The following is a 24,185-nucleotide window of genomic DNA, read 5'->3' as shown; positions in this document are numbered from 1 at the left end:
ATGAGGAAGAATCCTGCATTCCTGAAGATGTGTGAGGTAAGAGTTTATCATTTAAAATCAGACAAAAAACAAAAGTTCACAGTGAGCAGGGTAACACTTGTGCCCCCTGGATGCTGAATGATATGACAAAGGATTACATAAGCACTGACACCTTTGTTTTGTTTTTCATGAAGCCTACAGATCCTGAAGACAACATCAAGGGAATGATCACTGGAATATTTTATTGGTTGAAGATGAGAGGGAACCTCTTCCAGCTTCCTACAACGATGTCGACATTGTAATCGAGGAAAAATTCGTCATCCGTCACCTGCGTGATGCCCCCAATGCTTTTGTGAACCTGATGGGACTGCTGAACATTCTGAACCTTGAATGTCCAAAAGACTTGAAGTACACTTTTGAGGTAATCCAGCACCTTTTTATGGGAGTGACTTTTGACTTGTGTACTGCAGGAGTCCACTCTGAAGAATAAATTGCTCAGGGATGGGAAGATGTTTCTGCACTTGTCGTAAAGTTACTGTACTCGTGATGTTGTCCTTTGGTGCCAACATCACTGAAGAGCTTTATAAATCTACTGCTACTACATACTGCAGTTTATTTTATATTCTGTGTGCTCTCAGGAATAACTGTCTTTGAGACACTTGAATTTAAGAATTTTGAACAAGTCTCTTGTTGACATTAATGCAATAAAATTCTTGACTGAAATACATCTTGAGATATTTTTGTGTGCATTATGATTATGTTTAAGATGGATTTGTTCATTGTTGAATTATAGTAGTTTTGTAGGTATTAGTTTTCTCATTGAAATAAGCTTTTCCAAAACTTAAACTGTAAAAACGAATTTGTTGACTCAACTTGACTTAGTCAAGTAAACTTGTTGCTTTGACTCAGTTAAGTTTTGAAAATGTAAAGCTTCAAGTGAATGACACTGAAATAAATGAGTTGATCCAACATGCTGTTTGTTGACTTAACTTTTCATATAAATTAATTTGGACTAAAAATGATTAGTTAGTTGAACTAAAAGCATGTAATCTGAACTCAGTTTATCGAGTCGAGGAGAAGACACTGGAGGCAGACCGCGCTTTGTGACAGTGAGTAAGGGTGTGAAGACGGCAGTTGTTGTCTGGCTGGATGTACAGGTCTCTGTCTCCACTTCTATAGGCGTCATTTTTAACTTGGCAGTGAACCATGGTTATTGTTACTGTATGTGCAAAAGGTCTGGGTTGGCACACACATATCTTCACAAAAACTAATGTAGGATGTCACAGTGTCAGTCAGTTCATCCAGATTTTCAGTGGAAGCTTCAAAAACACTCCAGTCAGTACAGTCTAAATAGTCCTGCAGTTCTTGCTTTGCCTCCCTGGTCCATTTCTTCACAGTTTTGACAACAGGCTTTTGCAGATTTTAGCTTTTGCCTGTATGTTGCACTGCACGAAAAGAAGCATATTCGTCCCCGTATACTGACACAGGCGCCGCTAGTAAACGGCAGCTTTCGTCAGCATACGGGGATGCGCATTTTCGTTCGCCTGAGAAGGATATGGTCGTTTACGTACCACCAGAATCAGCGGGGGGTAAAGGTACGGGGGAGCCGGCCCGCGGGAGGTGTTAACGTCTCTACTTTACATATGAATAGCAGCGCTGCAAGCCGAAGCAGCGGTAACAGACCCACGTGGCTTCTGTCATTGGATGAAAAAAATGCCATCACAATTCAGCACTCACGTGTGATTGGCTGGTAGATCTGTCCCCCATTGGCCTTTATAAAGACAGGCCTGGGTAAGCCCCTCCCTAATAAATAATAACCCAGTAATAAAATTATTTTTAATTATTATTTCTGTGATATACCTTGTATATTATGTTTGTATTCATGCCATGCTAATAACCTCAACTAAAAGGAATTCAATTAAGAGAAACAAATTGTGAGGCACAAGTTTGAATATTTTTTTTTGTTTTATTTACAAAGCAATATGCACATACACACAACACACATCATATATAAGAAAACAAAAACATTATGACATATAATGCTTTGCTACTTCTGGGCCATGTGGTGGTGGCTTTCTCTCAGAGCATGGTCCAGCATACAAACACTTATGGTGCACGGCGTTGTATTAGGGTGAGCTTCTAGTCTGTCTTGCAGTTTGGCTCAGAGGTCACTGAGCTCCTGGCTGGGGAAGCTTGGGGGTCTTAATCCAGCCCGATACGCCCTCTGAGACGCCATCCTCCTCATCCACATGAGGTCAGTGGTGACACCGTCCCAGAAGGCAACCTCCTTCACTGCCAGGACACTCGCCCTCACTTCCAGCAGCTGTTGACACAGAGCACACATTAAGTCATTATGAAACTATATGAAATATTGTGAAAAATCAGGAAAATACACTGAAAGTTTGAGTCTCTTGACTTTGAATGCACACATAGCAGATAAGACCCTGAATGCAAAAAAAAAAATTAATCAGCCCATCTTTGTCATCAGAAGAAACAATGGTTATGTGACAAAGTACCAACTCCTGCATCCTGTGAATAAAAGACAAATGAACAAGTACTTTGAAAACATTTAAATTGATAAAAGTACTTCAGTGATTTTGGTCATTAACCCTTGAGGCACCTTTAAACTGATATACACTTTTTATCTTTTAGGTCCCAAAAGTGTTACAGCTGCTGAAACTATAAACATTCAGTGTTAATTATTTTCACCTTCACTGCATCATTTTTTATAGACATTTTGGGTTGTTCAAAAGAAGCCAGATTTTATATAAGTTAAAAAAAAAACCATAAGTAATATTTCCCAAAATAAAACTGCATTCCAGCTAACTACACAAATACAGCAGACCAACAAAACAATCCAACACGTCTTACCGGCTTCCTTCTTGCACGTCACCGAGCAGGATTTTAATGGCTGCCGCCTTTTCCGGAACGTGAGGCTGACGGTAGCAGAAGCTGCGGCGGACCGTCTGTAGGTTTAACAGAAAGCTGGAAAACATTTTTGTACATTGTAAATAAAGAGCATAAACACAGTGTATACATAAACATATTCAGGCAAAAAAACACACAAACAAACAACAACCAATAGATACTTACACACAATTATATCACGGTCCACGCATTAGGAAACCATGTTCTTCGTTAGAGCATCGAGTCTGTACACAATAGACGCCATCTTATCTTTCAGCTGCCCTAGTAGAAACTTGAGTTAACTGAGGAGATAACCCACTCACTGAGCCAGCAGTGTCTTCTCGTCTGCAGCGGGGCCTGGTTGAAGCTGGCCGGTAGAGAGGGCCCGCTTTCACGAGGAGCTTCTGGGTGTTGAAAATATAGACGCGTCCTCCATTGTTGTACCAGGAAAGCAGCGTAGACAAAGACCGCCATTCAGTTTGAACGGAAGAGAACGACCGCGCTGATTTCCTTTGGTCTTGCGAGACCTTCAGCGCGATCCTGCACGTGATCTGTATTGTCCAATCACAGGCGAGGAAGTTGCCACACGGAATTCAATTCATTTCATTTCAACTCAATTAAATTTTATTTATATAGCGCCAAATCAATTCAATTCAATTCAATTTTATTTATATAACGCCAAATCACAACAAACAGTCGCCTCAAGGCGCTTTGTATTGTGGGTAAAGACCCTACAATAATACAGAGAAAACCCAACAGTCAAAACGACCCCCTATGAGCTGGAAGACACACATCCACTGTCCGTTTTTTTTTTTTTTTTTTTTACATTTTACTTTACTTTTTTTTTTTTTTTTTTTTTTTTTACATTTTACATTTTACTTTTACTTTTTTTTTTTTTTTTTTTTTTTACATTTTTCTCATGAAGGTTTTGCTGATATCTCTTATGTACATCCATGTATAGCAAAATGAAAGTTTATATGTTTTATATGTTTATATGTTTTCTTATTACATCTGCCTTGGTAGTCTTTAATGTCATTGATGCATGTGAACATTCACTGAATGTTTATGGCAGCGTTCATGGGATGTTTGTCTGAATGTTCAATGCTAGCTGGGAAGCCACTGTACAGAAGAGGATGATGGTGTGACAGACTTTTTGTTACAGTGAATTAGACTGAAAACTGAGTATGCTTTTCAATGAAAATAATGCTTGTGGTGTCACCAACATCAGTTATAGCCTTTGTTATCTCCCTCAGTCCACTAAAGTTCAGGGTTCACAAAAAACTCCATGACAAAGGCTCACAGACAGAAGCTCACAGACAGAAGCTCACAGCCTTTTTGGAAAAAGGGACAAAAGCTGAAAACGCCCAAAAGTATATTTCTAACTAGATAATACTAATTTATAAAATAGAATGACTTCTTCTGAGTTTAGTCTTGTTTGAATGTTTCGCTGTATAATTTATGTGTAGTCAAGTTGTAATGGAAAAGGCTTAAAAGATGATAATGTAAATTTGATTATATATATCTCAAAATAAAATATGTTACAACTGTTGGGAGGGGTAGACCTCTGGTGAGTACTGGTGACCACTGGTGAGTACTTGATTTGTATTTGTATGACTCACAGAAACCTCCTTTACATATGAGAGCCTGCCCTAGACCTGAGGAGAGGGGGGGAGCTGAGGGAGCACTGACACAGAGAGTCCACGGCAGTTTCCCTACAGTTTATTGTTCTGGCCAAAGCCTCCTGCTGAGAGCCCTAAAGCTCAAGGCGCGCGGCAATATTACATACAAGAAACTGTCGAAAAACCCACTTTTCATGCAGTGTTGGATTGAGTTGAACCAGGCAGTGATGAGAATGTCCTGAAGCTGCTGTTGTAAACAAGTTTTTCAGGTTCCTTCACTGCCTGGGGAACAGAGCGATATGAGTTTTTAATCTGCAGCAAAGGAATGCTTTGTTTGAATCTGGCATCAGTCAGAAACTTTTAAGAACCAAAAAAAAGAGGCAGTTTAACTGATGCTGAATGACTCAGTGAGCATCCACCTATATGCGCAGATGTGACTGGTTTCAGCACGCCTCCTCAGCCTGGAGGTGTCTGGAGTTACTGGATAAATAATGCTAAACATTGGCTTTATTTAAGTGTTTAATAAATGTTGTCAACTCTTACTTTGGCTCATATGGCTCCAATCTTTGGTTAGAAGTTAAACATCTCTAAGTTAGCAATCGCTGGCCTCTGGTAACCTTTTCAGTGTCAACTGAACCAATCACATATTCTCATCAGTGGGGGGAACAGTGCTTCTGTTTTCTCACCACATTTTTTGCTTATTGTTTAGTACAGTGCCAGATTTGAGTGTTACTGTGACATAAAGTGCGTTAAAAAACAAACAAAAAAACAGCTGCAGCCAAAATAAACACAAGTGGTCACAGATCTGATGAGTTAATCTGCATAGTTTTATTATGGCTTGTATTTGCTCAGGTGCCCACTTGAACACCGCACCTCTGCACAAGAGCATGAAAGCTGCAGTGCAACGTTTTGATTTGAGAATAAACAAATTTACATTAAAAAGAAACTTATTTTTTTAGCAACAACTGCAAGCCTTCATCTATTACAAATGAGGTATAATGATAAATGTAACAGTGAATTAGTTATTAATAGTGGCAGTGGTGCAGTTGGTAGGTGCTTGCCTTGCAGCTGGAGGGTTGCTGGTTCGAGCCCCTCCCCCACCACCCGATCCAATTCACCACCAGGTGGCGATCAGTTGGCAGCTCAGCTCCTCTCTTCACCCGAGTGTCCAGAATAAATGGACGCTGATCTGATAATACGATTACAAAATCGATCATCAACCTGCGACCTAGGATGTCTTGGTGCCACGTGCACTTATGGACATCATTATGTTCGAACATGGTGTTTGTTATGGACAAACTGGTTTGCACAGAAGTCCGATAACAAAACTCCATCCGGGTTCAGATCAGGCTGGCCATTCGTCCCAATCATGCATGTTCAGGTCTTACTGTCATTGCCCACATGAGGGTTGAATTCTCCCAGTAGGAGTCACAGGATGGATGGTTCTTTAATAAACAATTCCAGTGTAGTGTGTTTCATTGCCACGCCTGCGTTATCCAACATATGAAAAGGGAGCTGTGGATGGTGCTGGGTCCATTCTTATGTAGAGGTTGATAAACAGGTTTTTTAAGTCTGTGAGCAGTTCTCTGAAGGAAAAGCAAATATTTTTCATTGTTATTTAAGCAGTAAAGCAACTCATCTGAGATGGCAGCCAAACTCTACAGGCTTTTTCTTTGCTCCTTTTAGTAACAGTTATTTTGTCATTTTTATTCTATCACAGGACCATTTATCAAAAAGGTAAGTTTTTTTGTATTCTGTCTCAAGAACCACAGACAATATAAAGGGAATTATGACTTGCTTTGCTAATTGTGTTCTTTTCTTCTTTGTTTTTGTTGTTGTTGTTGTTGCCTTTACTGCTCTTCTGACAAATTTCTGATTCAGCTGGACAAATTTAACAGGAAAAATGCCATTTCATTTGACAGTTTCCGTAAACTCTGGGGAAAAAAAGAAAATGCATCGGAACCATCTTCTGTGTATACTGCAACCAATAAAGCAAAAATTGCTGATTCAACAAAAATGAACCCAGTGACAAACCCTTTACACGTGGAGCTGTGGTTGAGACTCCGATGCCTCTCCTCTACAAAAAAAATTTCACAAAGCTTCCTCAGTGGGATTTTGATGACGTTTATAACCAGGATGCTCCGCCAAGACCGATGGTGAGCATGCTAAGATATGAAAGAAATAGAATAAATGTAGTTCCTAACTTTTCTGAGTGTGGATATTAGCAGCGCTGAATTCTGCTCAGCCATGCAGTAATTTTTCTTTGTTGTGACCTATACATACACTTTGTGTTCCCCTTTAAATTCAGTATTTTAATTTTCTGTAGCTGTTTGTCTACCTTTCTGGCTTCTCGTGTGATTGTGCTCACGCTTCCTGTAGGGTTGTGAAATTTTGTGTTGAAACTAATAGAGATGTTTAAAATAACCATCTGGCCCATAGCTAATGCTAACACTGACATTTATGTTTTACTGTTAGTTTATTCAGTTTTTATTGCCATTTATTTCCCTCCTTATAACTAACTAACTCAACTGGTAGCAAGGCTGATATGTAACAGTGTTGGGCCATTATGTAAGTGTATCCCTACCTGAGCTTTTGTTTCATAAAATCAAACATTTTTGTCTTGTCTCATTTCATGATTTTAAGATTTTTTATGATTTTCAGACATGTGCCCAGTCTCTGCGAAACGCTCAGGACGAGACCTTTAGGAAGGCTTTTCTTCCTAACATACGTTTGTTTCTGCACAAAGACAACATCAACATGAGCGAGTGGAATCGACTTTCACATTTTAACAATCCTTTTGGGTTCATGGAGTTCAAATATGATGGTAGGTCTTTTGGAGACACACTTATTTACTTTTGTTAATCCACATCCTCAAGCAACTTTCTGGCATATAATGCTAAATGGTAAAAGGACTGGTTCTTTTGTAGTTTTTCTACTTTACTTAAATCCCCAAGCACTTTATACAACATGACTTCATTACCCCAGCCACACACACATTCATATAAGCACTCAGGGTTCAGTATCTTTCCCAAGGAATCTTTGGCATGCAGGCTGGAGCAGCCAGGGATCAAACCACCAACTTCCGATTAATAGTTGACCTGTATACTTCCTGAGCCACAGCCACACCATAAGATGCTGTAGTAGTTGCTGTAGTAAGATGCAGCCTCCTGAGTGAATGAAGCCCTCAAAAAATTGCCAAAAGCTGCAGTTGAGGTTGCTTCCAAAGCTTCCGTTTCTTCTGCTTAACCAGTTCATGGTCTGAGAGGAGAAACTAGGGACCTTTTTAATGTGAGGTAACAGCTGTAACTACTGTTCAATAACTCCCATAGTAAAATGCTAACTTTGACTGCAGTGACAGGTGGATATCTTTATTGTCTTGATTAGTGTTCAGCTGTACTAAACACATTTTTGGAAGCCAGCATAAGAATCCCAGATATCACCTCAGTCATGTGTTGTTACCTAATTCATTCAATCACTCAATACTTCCTACTCGCTATAGTAAGTTCTGGAATATAAAGAATCTAATTGTAAAATAACTAACTCTCCAGCTCTTCACTGCTATAAAATGTGGTCAGACTAGTACACAAACCAACATTTGCTGTAAGGGTGGCTCTAATAATGTGACACAACGTTGTCGGTTAGTTGATGGATGTAGCTTTATGACAGATGATCTGTGCAGTGGTGTGTAAGTTTTATTGCTGTTTTCTCACAGGACTTCATTTCAACATTTACTTTTCACTCACTGCCTTCCCTTTTGGTAAACATGAGTGGGTCCATCAAGCAAGGCTTAAGATTCAGCTGATAATGCATAAATAAACACTTCCTCCTTCATCTTGTCTCACTGTTTTTACAATGTTAGAATTTTTTTTTTTTTAACAAAATCATTCATGAGATATTAGCAAACGATACACTTCTGTGCTTTTCTTATACAGGACCCACAAAATGAACACATATTGTGTGTTGATATGTATCTTTCTGTTTGCAGATGTGATGCCATCACTGAGGCTTATTCCAAAGCCTAAAGAGCCGTTGCTCCTCCCAAAACCCGGTGGTGATGGCTGCATTCACTGTGCTGTGGTTGGTACTGCAGGAATCCTGAACGGCTCCGGAATGGGTGTGGAGATAGATGCACATGATTATGTTTTTTCGGTAAGGAAGAACAAACCTGTTCGCTGTATTTATTAAGCTCTTTTAAAACACGTACAGCTGCTTTTCAACAAATTACTTAAATGTAAAATTGTGGCACTGTGTTTAGAAAATATAGATTACAATTTCCTGAAAAAGAATAATTAAAAAAAATATATTGTTACACCCTTTGCAACCCCTACAGTATTTGCAGTGGCAGTTGCAGAGTCTTCAGGTGTTGTCTGGGCTTAATTGCTGATTAATACACCTTTATGCTGGGCTGAACCAGACACTACTTACCTGACTACAGATGTACAAAAGGCTACTGCTCGACTTTAGTTGGTGCAAAGAACGTGAGCACATTATACTAGGCTGCAGTTATCGATTATTTTAGTTATCGAGTATACTATCAATTATTCATCGATTAATCGAGTAATCGGATAAGAAATAATTGTCTTATTAATGACCAATAAAAAATATAAAAAAGAGAAAAAACACTGATCTTTTAAATGAACTGCTCATTGGTTTCCATTTTAGAAATTGCAGTGTTTTAATAGTTTAACTGGATACAACATCCTTCAAAAAATTAAACCCTTTTGATGGATTTATAAGGCATATTAAAACCTTTTTTTTTTAAATAAAACATTTTCTCACATCTTCACTCTGGCTTCTTGGAAGGTTTTCTACATCAGTAGGAAGCAAAAATGAGTTCTGACAATATTGTGTATCCTGGATGAGGTAAATTTAGTTTGTGTGTGTGTGTGTGTGTGTGTGTGTGTGTGTGTGTGTGTGTGTGTGTGTGTGTGTGTGTGTGTGTGTGTGTGTGTGTGTGTGTGTGTGTGTGAATGAGTTAATATGTTTGTAAGCCCTTTGAGCTGCATCACGGAAAGCAACATTCTCAGAACTGGGGTTTCCCTGTGCTTTGGTGCAATATTTCCTGCTGCAGAAAGCAGACATTCTGATGGTGCACATGTTAAAAAAATATCTTAATAATTAATATTAATACTAATTCACTTTCCAAACCACCAGACCCAGGTTAGTGGCTCAGAGTTTTATTGGCCCATGTATATTTTTACCGTGGCTGAGCTGACCATCTCAGGTGCCGTTTACACGAAGCCGTTTTCACTGGAAACAGTGTCGTTTTGATGCGTTTCAGCCTTTCGTTTACACGGATGGCGTTTCAGAAACGATCCGCGTATACACGATGACATGTGAAACAATGGAAACAATGAAAACGATGTAGTTCCCATGCCAGGCCACAAGACGCGCATGCGTGGAGTGACACAGTAGGTAGTGCAGCAAATTGTTCATTACTTACAAAACGGCCAATGTGAGAGGGTTTGTGTGGACTGACGATGAGGTTGGATCGCTGCTGCACACAACGCTGAATTACAAAACGGTAAAAACACAAGAAAAGCATAAGAAGTACTCGTGAATCCGCGAGTACTGTTTATCAATTTGCGCGTGCGCGAAAAAATGTGGCTGTCGCAACCATAGTGCGCATGTGTGAGTCGAGCGTTTTCAAATCAGATGAGTTCATATGTTTGGGATCATATGAGCTCATCTTCATAAAACTCCATAAAACTATCCCAGAGTTTCTGAGGCTTGTCTGTGCCCTTCTTGGTAAATTCCGCCAGCTCTTCCTATTCTTCTTGCTAATTTGTGGTCTGCATCTTCTGGTGGAGCCTCTGTACTTATGTTCATGAAGTCTTCTGTGAACAGTAGATTGTGATACTTTCACTCTTGCCCTCTGGAGGTTGTTGCTGATGTCACTAACAGTAGTTTAAGGGTCTTTCTTTACAGCACTTACAATTTTTCTGTCATCAGCTGCTGCTGTTTTCCTTGGTCTACTGTTGGTCGTGGTCCGGCATCCCTGTAACCCCCCCCTCCTCGCTGTCTGAGGAGCTCCCGATTGGGACCGGCTGTATGTTCATGTTCAATTAGAATCAAACTTTCAAAATAGTCGCTGAAGTTGAGCAGGTTGTGTTGCAAGGATTTATTAATACACAGAGTTTAACAGAACACAAGAAAGCAGTTAAGCCCTCGCTGGAGTGTGTGCCTTTGAGCCATTAGCAAAGTTAGCAAAAGCGAAAGGGGCTAATTTGGCTAATTTGTATGAAGCGTCTCTGGGAACCTGATCACCGACCAATCCACTAGGGCTACACTTGTAGGCATTTCCATTAGTACCTGGTACCAGGTACTTTTTTAGTACCCACTCAGCTGGGGTTCCAAGCGATCCGAAAATGTGATGTTTAAGAACAACATGCCATTGATTGGCCAGGGAGTGTCGTCACTAGCCGAGTCCTGACAGCGGCTCCTTCACCAGAATCAACTGCGTCATTTTTTTAAAACCCAACAGTAAGAAAATAGAGGCATACAAACCAACACCGTGGTCAACTGATTGCTTGGTGGGAGATGAGACAAGAAATGAGAAAGTTTATCATGAGGTCTCCGAGTAATGGCTGCTCACGGGTACCATCACCCAACACAGCAGTGTTGACAAAAGCTAACACACTTTGAGTCCCAGACAAATTATGTCATGAGACTTCCGCCCATGTTGCTATATCAACTCCATCTACACTGAGATGTTGTCACAGTGATGGATTTTTCCTACTAAAACTACTGCCTATAAAAAAAACTCCTTTGGACAGTTTTTTAATCTAATTAGACAGAATTTATACCCACTCTAATTCATATTACACAAACACGGGTGGGTCTAAGAAACCAACTTTCAAGGGACACATAGTCATAAACAACTTGAATTATATCATAAGGATGTGTTATGTGAACCAAAAAGTGGGTATTAGAGCCCTAAACATAAATGAGAATGGATATAACAGGCCTCAAATCTGTCCTTCTAATCTAAGCATACATTGTGCATTTTTATTCCAGTGTCTGTGATTCTACAGTTGTAAATATGCAATACTATATAATACTATATATAAATAATAACTGTAAATATCAAAATCAAAGTGATTAAAAATCCCCAACACTACCTTTTCAATATTTGTTACTTAGTACACCAGTGACGACTTTCTTCTTCGGGACGTTCCAAATGGTTGTACTGGCTATGGCCAATGTTTGTTTTTGGTGCTGATTGATTTTCCATCTTCTCTCAGCTTCACAGCTGCTTGTTTTTCACCCACAGACAGGTCTCTGGTTTTTCATGTTGGTTACTTCTCTAACTATAAATGCACAGTCTGCACAGGCAAAACCCAAATCTGAAACTGAGCCCAGACATTCAGCACTATTTATTATTTGACTAATCAATGTAAGAAGACACACCTGGGCAACAAAACACATGTCAGTCACATGTTCCAATACTTTTGCTCACAAGGAAAATGGGTGGCTTCAGACATATTCATCTTTTAATGTAAAAACCCAATGTTTTAGGTATACAGTCGTCCCTTGCTATCTCGGTTCACAATATAGCAAGGAAGTATCGCGGATTTTTTTTTAAATATATTACTAATTCTGTTTCATGGAGTTTTCACAATATTGTGAGATTTTGCAGCATATAGGTATTTCTGTTACATCTTATAACTATGTTCATCACTCAGAAGGAGAGTTACGCGGAAACTGAAGTTACGGCCGAGGGCGAAGACACTGCACCACCTTCATCGCCATCAGTACTGCAAAACTACATAATTCATGATCTTCATCATTCAAGTTGTAGTAAGAGAGTGGGAAAGGTTATAGGAGTGTGGGAAGGTTTTATAAAGCCTTAAATATATATAAATAAAATAAATATAACACCACTATCAGATTTTCACCTATCACGGGGGTCTCTGGAACGTAACCCCACGATAGGTGAGGGATCACTGTACAGCAAAAATTAAGGGACTGGATTAATGTTCCAATGCTTTTAGATAGCAAGCGTGTTTCTGCCTTTGCCATCTTGGTTGCAAAAAGCCAGATTGCCTAACAATTTGTGACTGAGAAGTAAATATGCAGTTTCATTATAAACTCAGCAGGGAAAATGTTTACAGAGCTGAAGTCAAAAAGTCGTTTTTCCATAGACTTCTATAGGACTGGAATTCTGTTTGGAACCACAGCTATCACCATCTGGTGGTGTTCGTGTTTAAGGCCGTTCCATACTGGCTTCATTTTTCTGACCCGGAAGCTACGTCCATGTCTACCCCATGGGCCCAAAGCCAGCAGTCTTACTGTATACAGGGTACTTCCAGCCACAGCAGATAGATCTGCCCTTCCTGACACAACCCTCCCATTAATTCAAGCTTCTGATGCCCTCTGAGGCTGGGTTTGAATTTCCTACTGGTCTTGAGCTGGAGATCTTTCACATGTAAGGCAAATGTGTTAATCACTACACCAAGCAAGCAGTCTGGTATATGGAGGATGGACATGGGGTGGCACAATGCAGTAGTTAGCAATGCTGCATCACAGTCCAGATAACTTATAGTACCCAAATCCTTCCCTAACCAAACCCACATCTGAGAATATTTACTGCTAAAGGAACAGGCAGACCTCAACTTATATGCAACCTAGGTTCATCACTGAATGACCCTCCTGACCTGCCTCCCCCAAATGACTTGTTAATCACTCCTGACCAGAAGCATCAGTCAAGCAAGTCACACATTACTTTTATTGAGCCACAATATCCCCATGACTCTCCAAAATGGCAAACCCTGATCAGAATGAGTGAATTTTGCTAATAATGTCAGTGACAAAAACCTATTAAGATTTATTAACCTTTAGAGAAGTGTATCAGCTTTGATACAGCTTTGATCTGAATAGGCTTAAGCACTTCAAACCATTGGCGGTTCTAGGGGCAGGGCCACAGGGGCATTGGCCCCATCTGAAATCTGATTGGCCCCCTGAAGTGCCCCTGTCCTGCCACTCATCTGTCCTTGGTCCGAGAGCGAGGATCAAATTAGAGGTGAATGCAATTCCATGCCGAAACACCAGTAGCGCTAATGAGCCAAATAGGAATGTCCAGTGTGAATAAAGCTTACAGAAGAAAAAGAAGATTTGAACGATCTCGCGGAGAAAGTTTTTAACCGGCAACCGATTGCCTGTCAACATTTTGAGGAGTTTGTTGGTAATAAGTCATAAATCAATTTTTGCTCACAGCTGTCACATAGCGTAAGTCTGACAAACATTAATTTAAGAGGTAAAGACTGAGGCCCCTACTTGTCTTTGGACATGAATGTTAGCATTTCACTAATTCATGTACTTAATTTGCATTTGTGTGTTAACATTAACTATAATGCTTGGCAGTGACAGAGAAGAATATGAAAAGAAAGGGTCAGTCTCAGGTGGGAATTCAGCAGTTTTTGAGCGAAAGAGTGAGTCTGCCAGCTGAAAATGAGCAGGGTGAGAGCAGCAGAACACAGTAGACCAGAGGCTGGTCAAGAGCAGGGCACCTCCAGTCCCCTTTCATCGGGTCAGAAATCATTTAGGGAGAGCAACAACAGTTAATGCTGTAATGTATGAAATGTCTGATATTGTTATTTAGTGAAATGGCACATAAGTTCACTGAATCACCTCGTGGTGATAAGATTTACCATAACTTTAATGTAATGGCTTTAATTTTTATTGGTCCGTATATCACCACATCTACCACAAATACTTGGCAACTCTATGAATACTGTGGCCCCTTGATGCCCCTTACTTAGAAAAATCCTAGATCCACCACTGCTTCAAACCAATGAAATTTTACCCAAAGGTTAACATGTGAAACTCCCCCTTGCTTTGACTGTTTGTGTGGCAGAATGAATGGTGCCCTCACCAAGGGCCGCGAGGACGACGTAGGAAACAAAACGTCGGTGTACGTTCACACAGCCCACTCCATCACTTCATCACTTTACATTCTTAAAAATACGGATACAAAGCCGCTCCTCATGATGAGGTACCGAAACATTTTATTGGCCTTTCATTTTCATCTTATTCCACCCGTACACCATAAAGATGGCTTCTCTCCTCCTTTTCCTTTTGGCAGGGTATAAAATATGTGATGATTCCTGAGGGATGAGGGATTACCAATGGCTCAAAGGCCCTTCTCACAGGGGAAAAGGTCACTGCTGGTCAATACCGCAATAAAGAGTGAGTATCAGCTAAATGTTATGTGCTGCTGCAGTAATTACCGGTTTTTTTTGTCATGTAAAATAAAAACTGAGAAATTTACTATAATATACTTTTTATTTAAGTGTGCATTTAAATGATAAATTTAAATCAGAACTTTGAAACAATTACTTCATCTTAAATTTACCAATAATTTCACTGATCATTTGTCTGCTGCTTTTTGGTGGCAAAGATGGCTTTTCAAATTCATTTTACTTTTCAACCATCTCGAGTCTTTGAGTTCTCGCCATCGAGTAAATGCCAATTCAGAGTTTATGCTTTTGTCTCACTGCAAGAACTTTCTTGATTCAAACCTTTCCCTGTGGAGTTCTCATGTTCTCTGTGTCCCACATGGTTTTTCCCTTGCTGATCCCTCAGTCCAAAAACATGCTTTTTGGTTGACTGGTTTTTCTACATTAGCTGAATTGGAGGTGAAGGGTTGTGTTGTATGAGCATGTGTGAATGTGACCTGTAGTTGTAAAGCACTTTGAATGGTGGTGAGATTAGAAAAGCACCAGAAGCACTTGATTTCTTTTTTTTCTTTTTTTTTTCGCCACCTATAGTTTCTGCAGTTACAACGTTTTTTTTCCAGCTTCTGCCAGTTCAGGTACCTGTGAGGAACGATCTGCTTTCTGCACAAATCAAGCCTTCAATATTTCTTGTTTATTTGACATGTTAATTTAAACTCTTTAACCCCTTAACTGGCAGCAAAGAACTCACCTGACAAAAGCTACATAACGCCTTCTGGTTATTATTGGCTCTGAAAAACCCATTTCATAGCCTATTAACTGGCTGTCTGGTCCGCCAGCCAAATGAAGTGCATTTTATGTGGCAGCTAGACCCTCCCATTTGATTGACACCTCATTCGGCCAATCATGTTAAGAAATGGGTTTGCTAGAGCCAATGATACTCAGAAGGCGTCACGTAGCTTTGTCAGGTGATTTGGTGCAGCCAGTTACATGATTGGCCGAATGAGGTGTAATAAAAATGGGAGGGTCTAGCCTGCCATATAAAAGGGCTGACGGGGCTAAGGGGCTACAGCAGAATTTATTCTGTTGATGTTGAAATTTAATTTACAGATGATTAATGTGTTGTTATTACTGAGAATGACTGTATTTTTTTTCTAAAAAGGAAGAAAATGCATTTTTTTTTGTACATTTTTTTCACTTAAGTAAATAAATGCACAGTATAAAAACTACACAGTTCTGCAAATCATCTAAACTCTGCCACACATACATAGACAGACTGATATTTAGGTCCACGATCGTATTCAAACATATGAATGTTTACTTGGAGCTCTATGCCTAATTTCATTTTGTCTTAAGCAAATAATTTTAATAGCTTTTGTCAAAGTAAAACAGCATGTCGTTCTTCTATTACATGTGTTGTTTAACCTACCAGGCCAAGGATCTACTATTCAGGGCAGTACAACGAGAGCAGCTTCTACGTTCTGCACCAGGATTTCCTCCGATACGTGCGGAACAGGTCAGCCTCTTTTCACCATCCCGTGCAGACTCTAGTCAAAGTCTCCTAAGAACCTTTTTTGGCCCAAAAGGGCTAATGAGGGGAGTGGAAACAGCTGGGAACACAGGTGAACCAAATACTCCTAAAGACAAAAGGGAAAGCAAAACAAAACAACACAGGGACAAGAAGACTATCAAAATAAAACTGGAAGTCAAAGAAACAAAGATGCGGACTAGACACTGAACATGGGAAACACAAGGAAACTAGAAATCAAAACATAACCAAAACACACAAAAAAGAAACCCAGAAAAGGCAAACACATTCCAAAACCTAAAATAAACCACATAACCAAAACACTGGGTGAAAGGACCCAGGACCATGACAAATACAGCATATCGACCCAGCGCTGGAGGGGTGATGATTTGGACTTATTTTGTAGCCATAAAACCTGAGCACCTCGCGGTCAGACCATGAACCCCTCTGTATACACCAATCAAGCATAACATTATGAATACTGACAGTCGAAGTAGATAACCCTGTTTATCTCTTCATCATGGCACCTGTTAGTGCAGTGTTAGTGAAGGGCCAAACTGTGATGGCTAGATGAAACTGCAGCTCTTGTGGGGTGTCCCCAGTCTGCAGTGGTCGGTATCTATGAAAAGTGGTCCAAAGAAGGAGCAGTGGTGAACCAGCAACAGGGTCATGGGCAAGGATCATTGATGCACGTGGGAAGCGAAGGTTGGCTTGTGTGATCCAATGCAACAGATGAGTTACTGTAGCCCAAATTGTTGACAATGTAAATGCTGATTCTGATACATAGCACATCGCAGTTTGTTGCATATGGGGCAGCATAGCTGCAGCTCAGTCAGGGTGCCCATGCTGACCCCTGTCCATCACTGAAAGCACCAATGAGCATCAGGAGTGGACCACAGATCAATGGAAGAAGGTGGCCTGGTCTGAACTGCATTTTCTTTTATGTCACATGGATGGCCGGGTGTGTGTGCATCAGTGTTTCATTGACGAACTATTTTCATCATAGTTTTCATCAATGACCCTTTTTTTCATGATGAAAACAAGATGATAACTAAATAAAAACTACCTAAAAGGATTAAAAACGATTGAAAAATTAACTGACTTTCGTCAACAAATGAAAACGAGATGAAAATGCTTGGCAGGGACAACATCCAGTCAGAACTTATTTAATTTTGTGACAGGGTGGGACAAGTTAGGAAAACATCCAATCAACGCACAGTTGCACAAATTTGATCTAAACTCAGGAAGGCCAAACTAGCCTGTGAATTTTTCAGGCAGAGCAGGCCTGCTCATAAATATTTATTGTTATGCTTAATAAACAAGGTCAGATAAATAAAGATGTTGTTTGTTCAATATGTTTGTGTATGTATTGGTCTTTCAAGTATTAATAATATTCCATAACTTTTAATAATGTTTAATTTCGTGGAAAGTGTGTTATAATGACTAATTCAAGGGAACTGAAGAAAAAGCATTACATTTACACCCTTTAGTCGACTGAATCGACTGCAGATTTCGTCGATTTTATTCTTACGCTAATTAGTCAACTAAAGCTAGACTAAAACTAAAACTATTCAGATGACTAAAGTATGACTGAAACTAAATCAAATTTGCTGTCAAAATTAACACTGGTGTGCATCACTTACCTTGGAAACACATGGCCTTAGGATGCACTGTGGAAAAGAAGGCAAAGCTGGCAGAGGCAGTGTGAAGTTTTGGGCAATGTTCAGTTGGAAAAGCTTGAGCTTGACATGTAAACAACCAAATCCAGTCCATGGAGACCCCACCTTACAGGGCATAAAGGATCTGTTGCTAACATCTTGCTGCCAGACACCACAGCACACCTTCAGGGGTCTACAGTAGTTGAGTTCATGCCCCAAAGGTTCATGGCTGTTTGGCAGTCACAAGATAACTACTACTTCAAATTATTGCTGGTAAAGCCGGTTCTACAAGCTACTGAATCTTACAAGTACAGAGTCCTGTGAAACCTTTCTTTCACAGAAGATGAACTACAGCCATTAAAGTGAACATTAAGGTAGATACTATTATATATCTATGTTCATTTGATGAGTTTTCATTGCCCACAGGTTCTTAAAAGTCACGTAATCTGAATGCTAAATTCTGGGCAATGGTCAGACCAACCAACGGGGCATTCACTCTCTTCCTGGCTCTGCACACCTGTGACACAGTAAGTTAACAGTTGACTTTAACTTCTTAATGTGACAGCAACTGGTAACAGCACCTTTGGAAGTATGCAGCACACCATGTAATGTCTTCATTCATTTTAAAGTTTTTGAGAAGTTGTGTTTTTTCATATTGTAAAACATCCTGCAAAACAAATTGAAGTATACTTTATATAGCATGTCTTATTCATAAAAGCATTTGAGTATTTTGCCCAAGGATACTTTGGCATGCAGACTGGAACTGCTGCCACCCTACCTTCCAATTAGCATGTGTCCAGCTCAACCTCCATACAGACATACTACCAGTGGTGTAGCCTACATTTTTGTAGTGGGTATACTGTGCTTAGAAACAAAAGTACACCGGTTAGTGCAATGTAATCAACGATTTATTTTGATTTCTAAGCATATTTAACATTGCAAAATTTATATGATGCTTACATTGAATAAATGTACAACAAACTCTTCAGCAGCTGGCTTTGTATTAAAAACATGTAGAATTTATAAAACAGTATAAAAGCAAAACATGTTTAACCCCTTAACTGGCTGCTCCAAAAACGCCTGAAAAGCATACCCAAATTAAATCAGCTGCTGTTCCTGATCTCTTTGGAGTACATGCAAAAGGTTGGTCTCTGTGAAGAAGACAAGCTATATTTTCATTTTGCAGTCAAAAATGTAGCTGTTAAGTTTTGAACACAGAAAAATTTGACAATTTTTGCCTCGCCTAGATTTTTCCTGTTTGTTTTCAGTCAACTACACACTGTGTAGAAGGTATGGATTGGAAATCATAATGAAGCTGTAGAATGAAGCCTTTCTTTTAATGTGTATTTCAAATTTTATAACGATAGCACAAAAACCTACTGTGTTTGTAAGGTTTCTGTTTGTTGAGTCCAGGCGTGGTCTTAAATGTGCCATTTGGAGACTCCGAGGTGCCACATGTTGCAGACAATTGATATGCAACTTTCAAATGGCCTGTACCTCCTCAATGCTTCAACATACAGTCATCACTGAGGTCTCTAATCAAAGATACTACCATGAGTGAATCCTCTGCTATAAACAAAGTACTGATAGTACAAATTAATATAATATAGACATAGGCGTAGGAACCGGGGGGGACGGGGGGGACGGAGGGGGGGACGCCCCCCCCCCCCCCCCCCCCCCCCACCACACCCCCACCCCCAACACCCCCCACCCCCCCCCCCCCCCCCCCCCCCCACCCCCCCCCCCCCCCCCCCCCCCCCCCCCCACCCCCCCCCCCCCCCCCCCCCCAATATGGAGACAGGCGCATTTGTCCCAACCAAAACTTACACACCGGAGGAGAAAAATACTTGATTTTGAAAACTTTAACTCCTGTGCTTTTATTTTGAAGCACAACATGCGCTCCCCCGCCTCCCTCTGAACGGCTCTGAGTGTTTGGGAGGCAGGAGACAGCGGCAGGAGTCAGAAACTCTTGAATGAGGTAAAACGGTCTGTCAGGATCGTTGCCATGAACAGAGCCGGACCGAGGCATAGGCGACATATGCGGCTGCCTAGGGCCCCCTGACCCACCAAGAGGCCCTCAGACTCACATACATTTGTAATGAAACTTTTTTTTTAATATGCTAGTACCACTGGTAACATTTGTCTATGCACTGGTAACATTTATCTATGCACTGGTAACATTTATCTGTGCACTGGTAACATTTATCTGTGCATTGGAAACATTTATCTGTGCACTGGTAACATTTATCTGTGCACTGGCAACATTTATCTGTGCACTTGTAACATTTATCTGTGCACTGGCAACATTTATCTGTGCACTGGTAACATTTATCTATGCACTGGTAACATTTATCTGTGCACTGGCAACATTTATCTGTGCACTGGTAACATTTATCTGTGCACTGGTAACATTTATCTGTGCACTGGCAACATTAATCTGTGCACTTGTAACATTTATCTGTGCACTGGCAACATTTATCTGTGCACTGGTAACATTTATCTGTGCACTGGTAACATTTATCTGTGCACTGGCAACATTATCTGTGCACTGGTAACATTTATCTGTGCACTGGTAACATTTATCTGTGCATTGGTAACATTTATCTGTGCATTGGTAACATTTATCTGTGCACTGGTAACATTTATCTGTGCACTGGTAACATTTATCTGTGCACTGGCAACATTTATCTGTGCACTGGTAACATTTATCTGTGCACTGGTAACATTTATCTGTGCACTGGCAACATTTATCTGTGCATTGGTAACATTTATCTGTGCATTGGTAACATTTATCTGTGCACTGGCAACATTTATCTGTGCACTGGCAACATTTATCTGTGCATTGGTAACATTTACCTGTGCATTGGTAACATTTATCTTTGCATTGGTAACATTTATCTGTGCATTGGCAACATTTATCTGTGCATTGGTAACATTATCTGTGCACTGGTAACATTTATCTGTGCTCAAGCCAGTTTGCCCACATCTATGATTATAAAACATTTACATATGTAAATTATACATGCAATAATATAGGTGTACACAACACTATTTTTCAAGAAACATTTGAAAAAGAATAAAGTAAAGATCAACTAGCATTTTTTTAATGCTTTGCTTTGATTATTTATGGACCTGTCAGGTTTCCGATATGTGTCCCCCCAACAGGAAACTCATTCCTACGCCTTTGATTATAGACATATAAAAACTGTGCAGTGTGTGGAGTTTATCAACAAAAAGCGCAGCTGCAAACACAGCGGTGGAGACCTGGTCTGATTTTTTTTTTTTTTTTTTCCTGGCAGTCACAAGCTAATCGCGCGGGTCCCGTCCCTGAAGCTGCAGGGACTTACAGTAAAATGCTTAATTGTGTCGCAGCCACCTTCCACCTTTCAGCCCTGCTGAGACTTAAACTGACAGATGTTCTCAGGTAGCTCATGGCACCTGTGCGAAGAACGTCACCAAATTCAGAAACTATTTCCTCCGAAACTGCCGGTGATTTAAACCTTTGCCTCTTATAAAGTTCACTGTCTGTGTTGCGATGCTCATGGCGTGTTCTTTCTTCGGGACTTTGCTGCGCAGCGTTTCCTGCTGTGTGGTGCACAGTGTGCAGTGATGCACTGTCAGGTCACCTGTGCAGGTCTCCCTCTGCATCTTCTCCCGTGTCCGCTCTTTCCCCCGAACATAGCAGGCAAGGAAAGAGACGCAGTTTACCTCCGATGTCAGTGATCGAGTCCTTTGTCTCGCCTGTTTGAAAAATCCGTTTTCCACTTTTAATTTGGCCATTTGGCGGGTCAGTCTAGCTTAAATGTCACTGTAAACCGTGATGATTGCAGTTTTTTATCCGCTGATCACTGATCAATGTGCCACTGGCAACGGAAAATGAGCTAGTGCACAGGTCTTGGGCTGTTGCAGCTGTTGCAGTGCATTGTGGGATTTGTAGTATACGTGGTGGGAGCACAATTAATAATAGCGGGCTGTATAAAATTATATCGCGGCCCTGATGTGGCCCGCGGACCTTGAGTCTGACACGTGCTCTGACTGTAGTGATGAGCCAGTCGCGAACAAGCTCTAAGAGCCGGCTCTTTGAAGTGAACGACGGGAGCCGGCTCCTGGTAGCGAGCTGTTTCTTTTTTCTTTTCGTTCATTTCCTTTTTCTTTTTTCTTTTTTTGTGGAAGCCGCACGTGATTGGTTAAAATGAATGGTAGCATATGATTGTCTATACTGAGCGGGAGGGGAGGGTCCACGGACACACTGCACAGTGAGTAAACAAACACCAGAGAGGGAGGTGCTCTTGCAAAATGCTCTCGGAGACAGGAAAGAGCCAGAGGAAGTATCGCGTTACATAGAGGCTACACACAGAACGGTGAGGAAAATGAATGACGGAAAGCGTAGCAAAGACTGGACACATTTTAACCTTATACCTCCAAACATGTCGAACGAGACAGCGTACTTCAAAAGTGCCGGCGTTTGTGGACTTCCGGTCACAAATACCGTAATACCACTACATAACTGTGAACTGTCACTTCTGAGCGTTTGAATTTTTTCGATAGCACGAATAGTCACGGAGTTAAGGTGAAAAGCCATCTGATCAAGTTCCTTTGACCAGCTGACTCTGGTGAGACGCTTTGTCTTAATCAGCTGTCCGCGGCTAGTAAGGTCAGGAAACCCGCGATTCAGCAGCGATCACCTGGCGTTAAAGGATTATTCTGATAGACAGTGTGTAGACTGCAAATTTAAAATTTAATATCAAGTAGGCTGCACAAACAACCTACATAGGTATACTGTATATGAACTGTTCATCCCTCAGTGTAATTAGAAGAACAAAACAGGGCAGGTCATCAGGCACGAGAAACAGGATCAACTCCTCAAAGGCCCTTGTTTTTTCTGATTTCCAATCTTTTGTTTTATAATTTGTATTTGGAGCACTCTATTATATGTTGAGTATATAAAGAAATGTTTGATATAGGCCTAATGTATGTTTTTACATTAGTAATTCATTTTACACTTTTTTTAAAAAAAAATTTAAATCTAAGGAGCCATTTGGGAGCCAAAACTGCCGGCTCTTCTTTGGGAGCCGAGCCTAAAGAGCCGGCTCTCTGAAAAGAGCCGGAATTCCCATCACTATCTGGCTGCTGCGTCTCTCGACTCCTGTCTGTCTACGGCTCTACGCTATTTCCGCCGACATCCCCAGCCAATCGTAAAGGAGCAGCTGAATAAGAAACCAATCACAGAGCAGAGAGCTGTGGTAATTAGTTCAACCAATGGCAGCAGGTGGCAGCATCGGAAAGGAGTAGTGAAGTGTTTGCGCTGGTCCTTATAAGCAAATCATGTATTACGTATTATTGGGCACTTTTAGGTGGTTATACGGAAATTCATAGGCTTTTCTACCAGCGTATCATTACTACACCACTGCATACTACACACTAACATGACACCTGAAGCCACATGTAGGAGCGCTAATTTTTTAAAATGCTCATATGGGTCGTTTTGGAACGAACTGATATTGTCATTCAGACTGCAGGACGTGTTGCAGTACTGTAGTGAAGTTTAGTGTAATCCACTATGTTGGACTGATGCAGAGTAGACTGAGGTTTTCATGGTCATTGTGAGGTTACATCAGTGCTGAAAGACATGAAATTTAAGGTGAATATGCTGATTAGATTCACTCACTTTCAACTTTATACGAGTTTTATACTTTCTAGGAGTTGGACATCAGCTGTGAAAGATGAGGTAACACCTGCTTGTATCTTGTTGAATTCAGAGTAGTGAAACTTGCTGATCACAGCCTGTACACAAAATCTACTGCAGCTTACAATAAGTTATTGAAACTAATTATGGATGGATGGATGGATGGATTCTTTTCCCCACGCTGCACCACTACAACTGATCTGAGGCTTCCCACACCTGCCAAATCCCATTTTAATCATCCCTGACTGTTTCTGTTTAGGTGTGAAGGCAAAGTCTAGCTAGCTTTTATTATTATTATTCCATTTGTTTTTCTCTGCTTGTGGTCTATATAGTACGTGTTCAAACTGAGTCCATGCATTAGAATTACATCATATATTTATTTCAGCACAATTTAATCGCCTTTTTCTTTCTCTCTCCTTTCTGTCTTCCTCAGGTGGATGCATACGGATTCATGACTGATGACTACATGAAATACTCCAACTACTATTTTCAGAAGGAAGTTAAAACCAGAGTCATTTTCTATAGCAACCACGACTACATTCTGGAGAAGAACACATGGAAAACCCTTCACAACACCAAAATATTAAGGCTGTATCAAAGAGAGGAACCAAAACCAGGGCTGTAAGAGCTGCA

General features: G+C 40.5%; 1 pseudogene; it reads left to right on the top strand.

Moving 5' to 3' along the window:
- LOC115798425 (alpha-N-acetylgalactosaminide alpha-2,6-sialyltransferase 1-like) lies at window positions 1-24,185 on the top strand (annotated as a pseudogene).

The sequence above is a fragment of the Archocentrus centrarchus genome, chromosome 19 (genome assembly GCF_007364275.1).
Source record: "Archocentrus centrarchus isolate MPI-CPG fArcCen1 chromosome 19, fArcCen1, whole genome shotgun sequence".
NCBI lineage: Eukaryota > Metazoa > Chordata > Actinopteri > Cichliformes > Cichlidae > Archocentrus > Archocentrus centrarchus.
The sequence above is the reverse complement of the archived record's forward strand: the minus strand, read 5'-3'. Positions and strand labels throughout refer to the sequence as shown.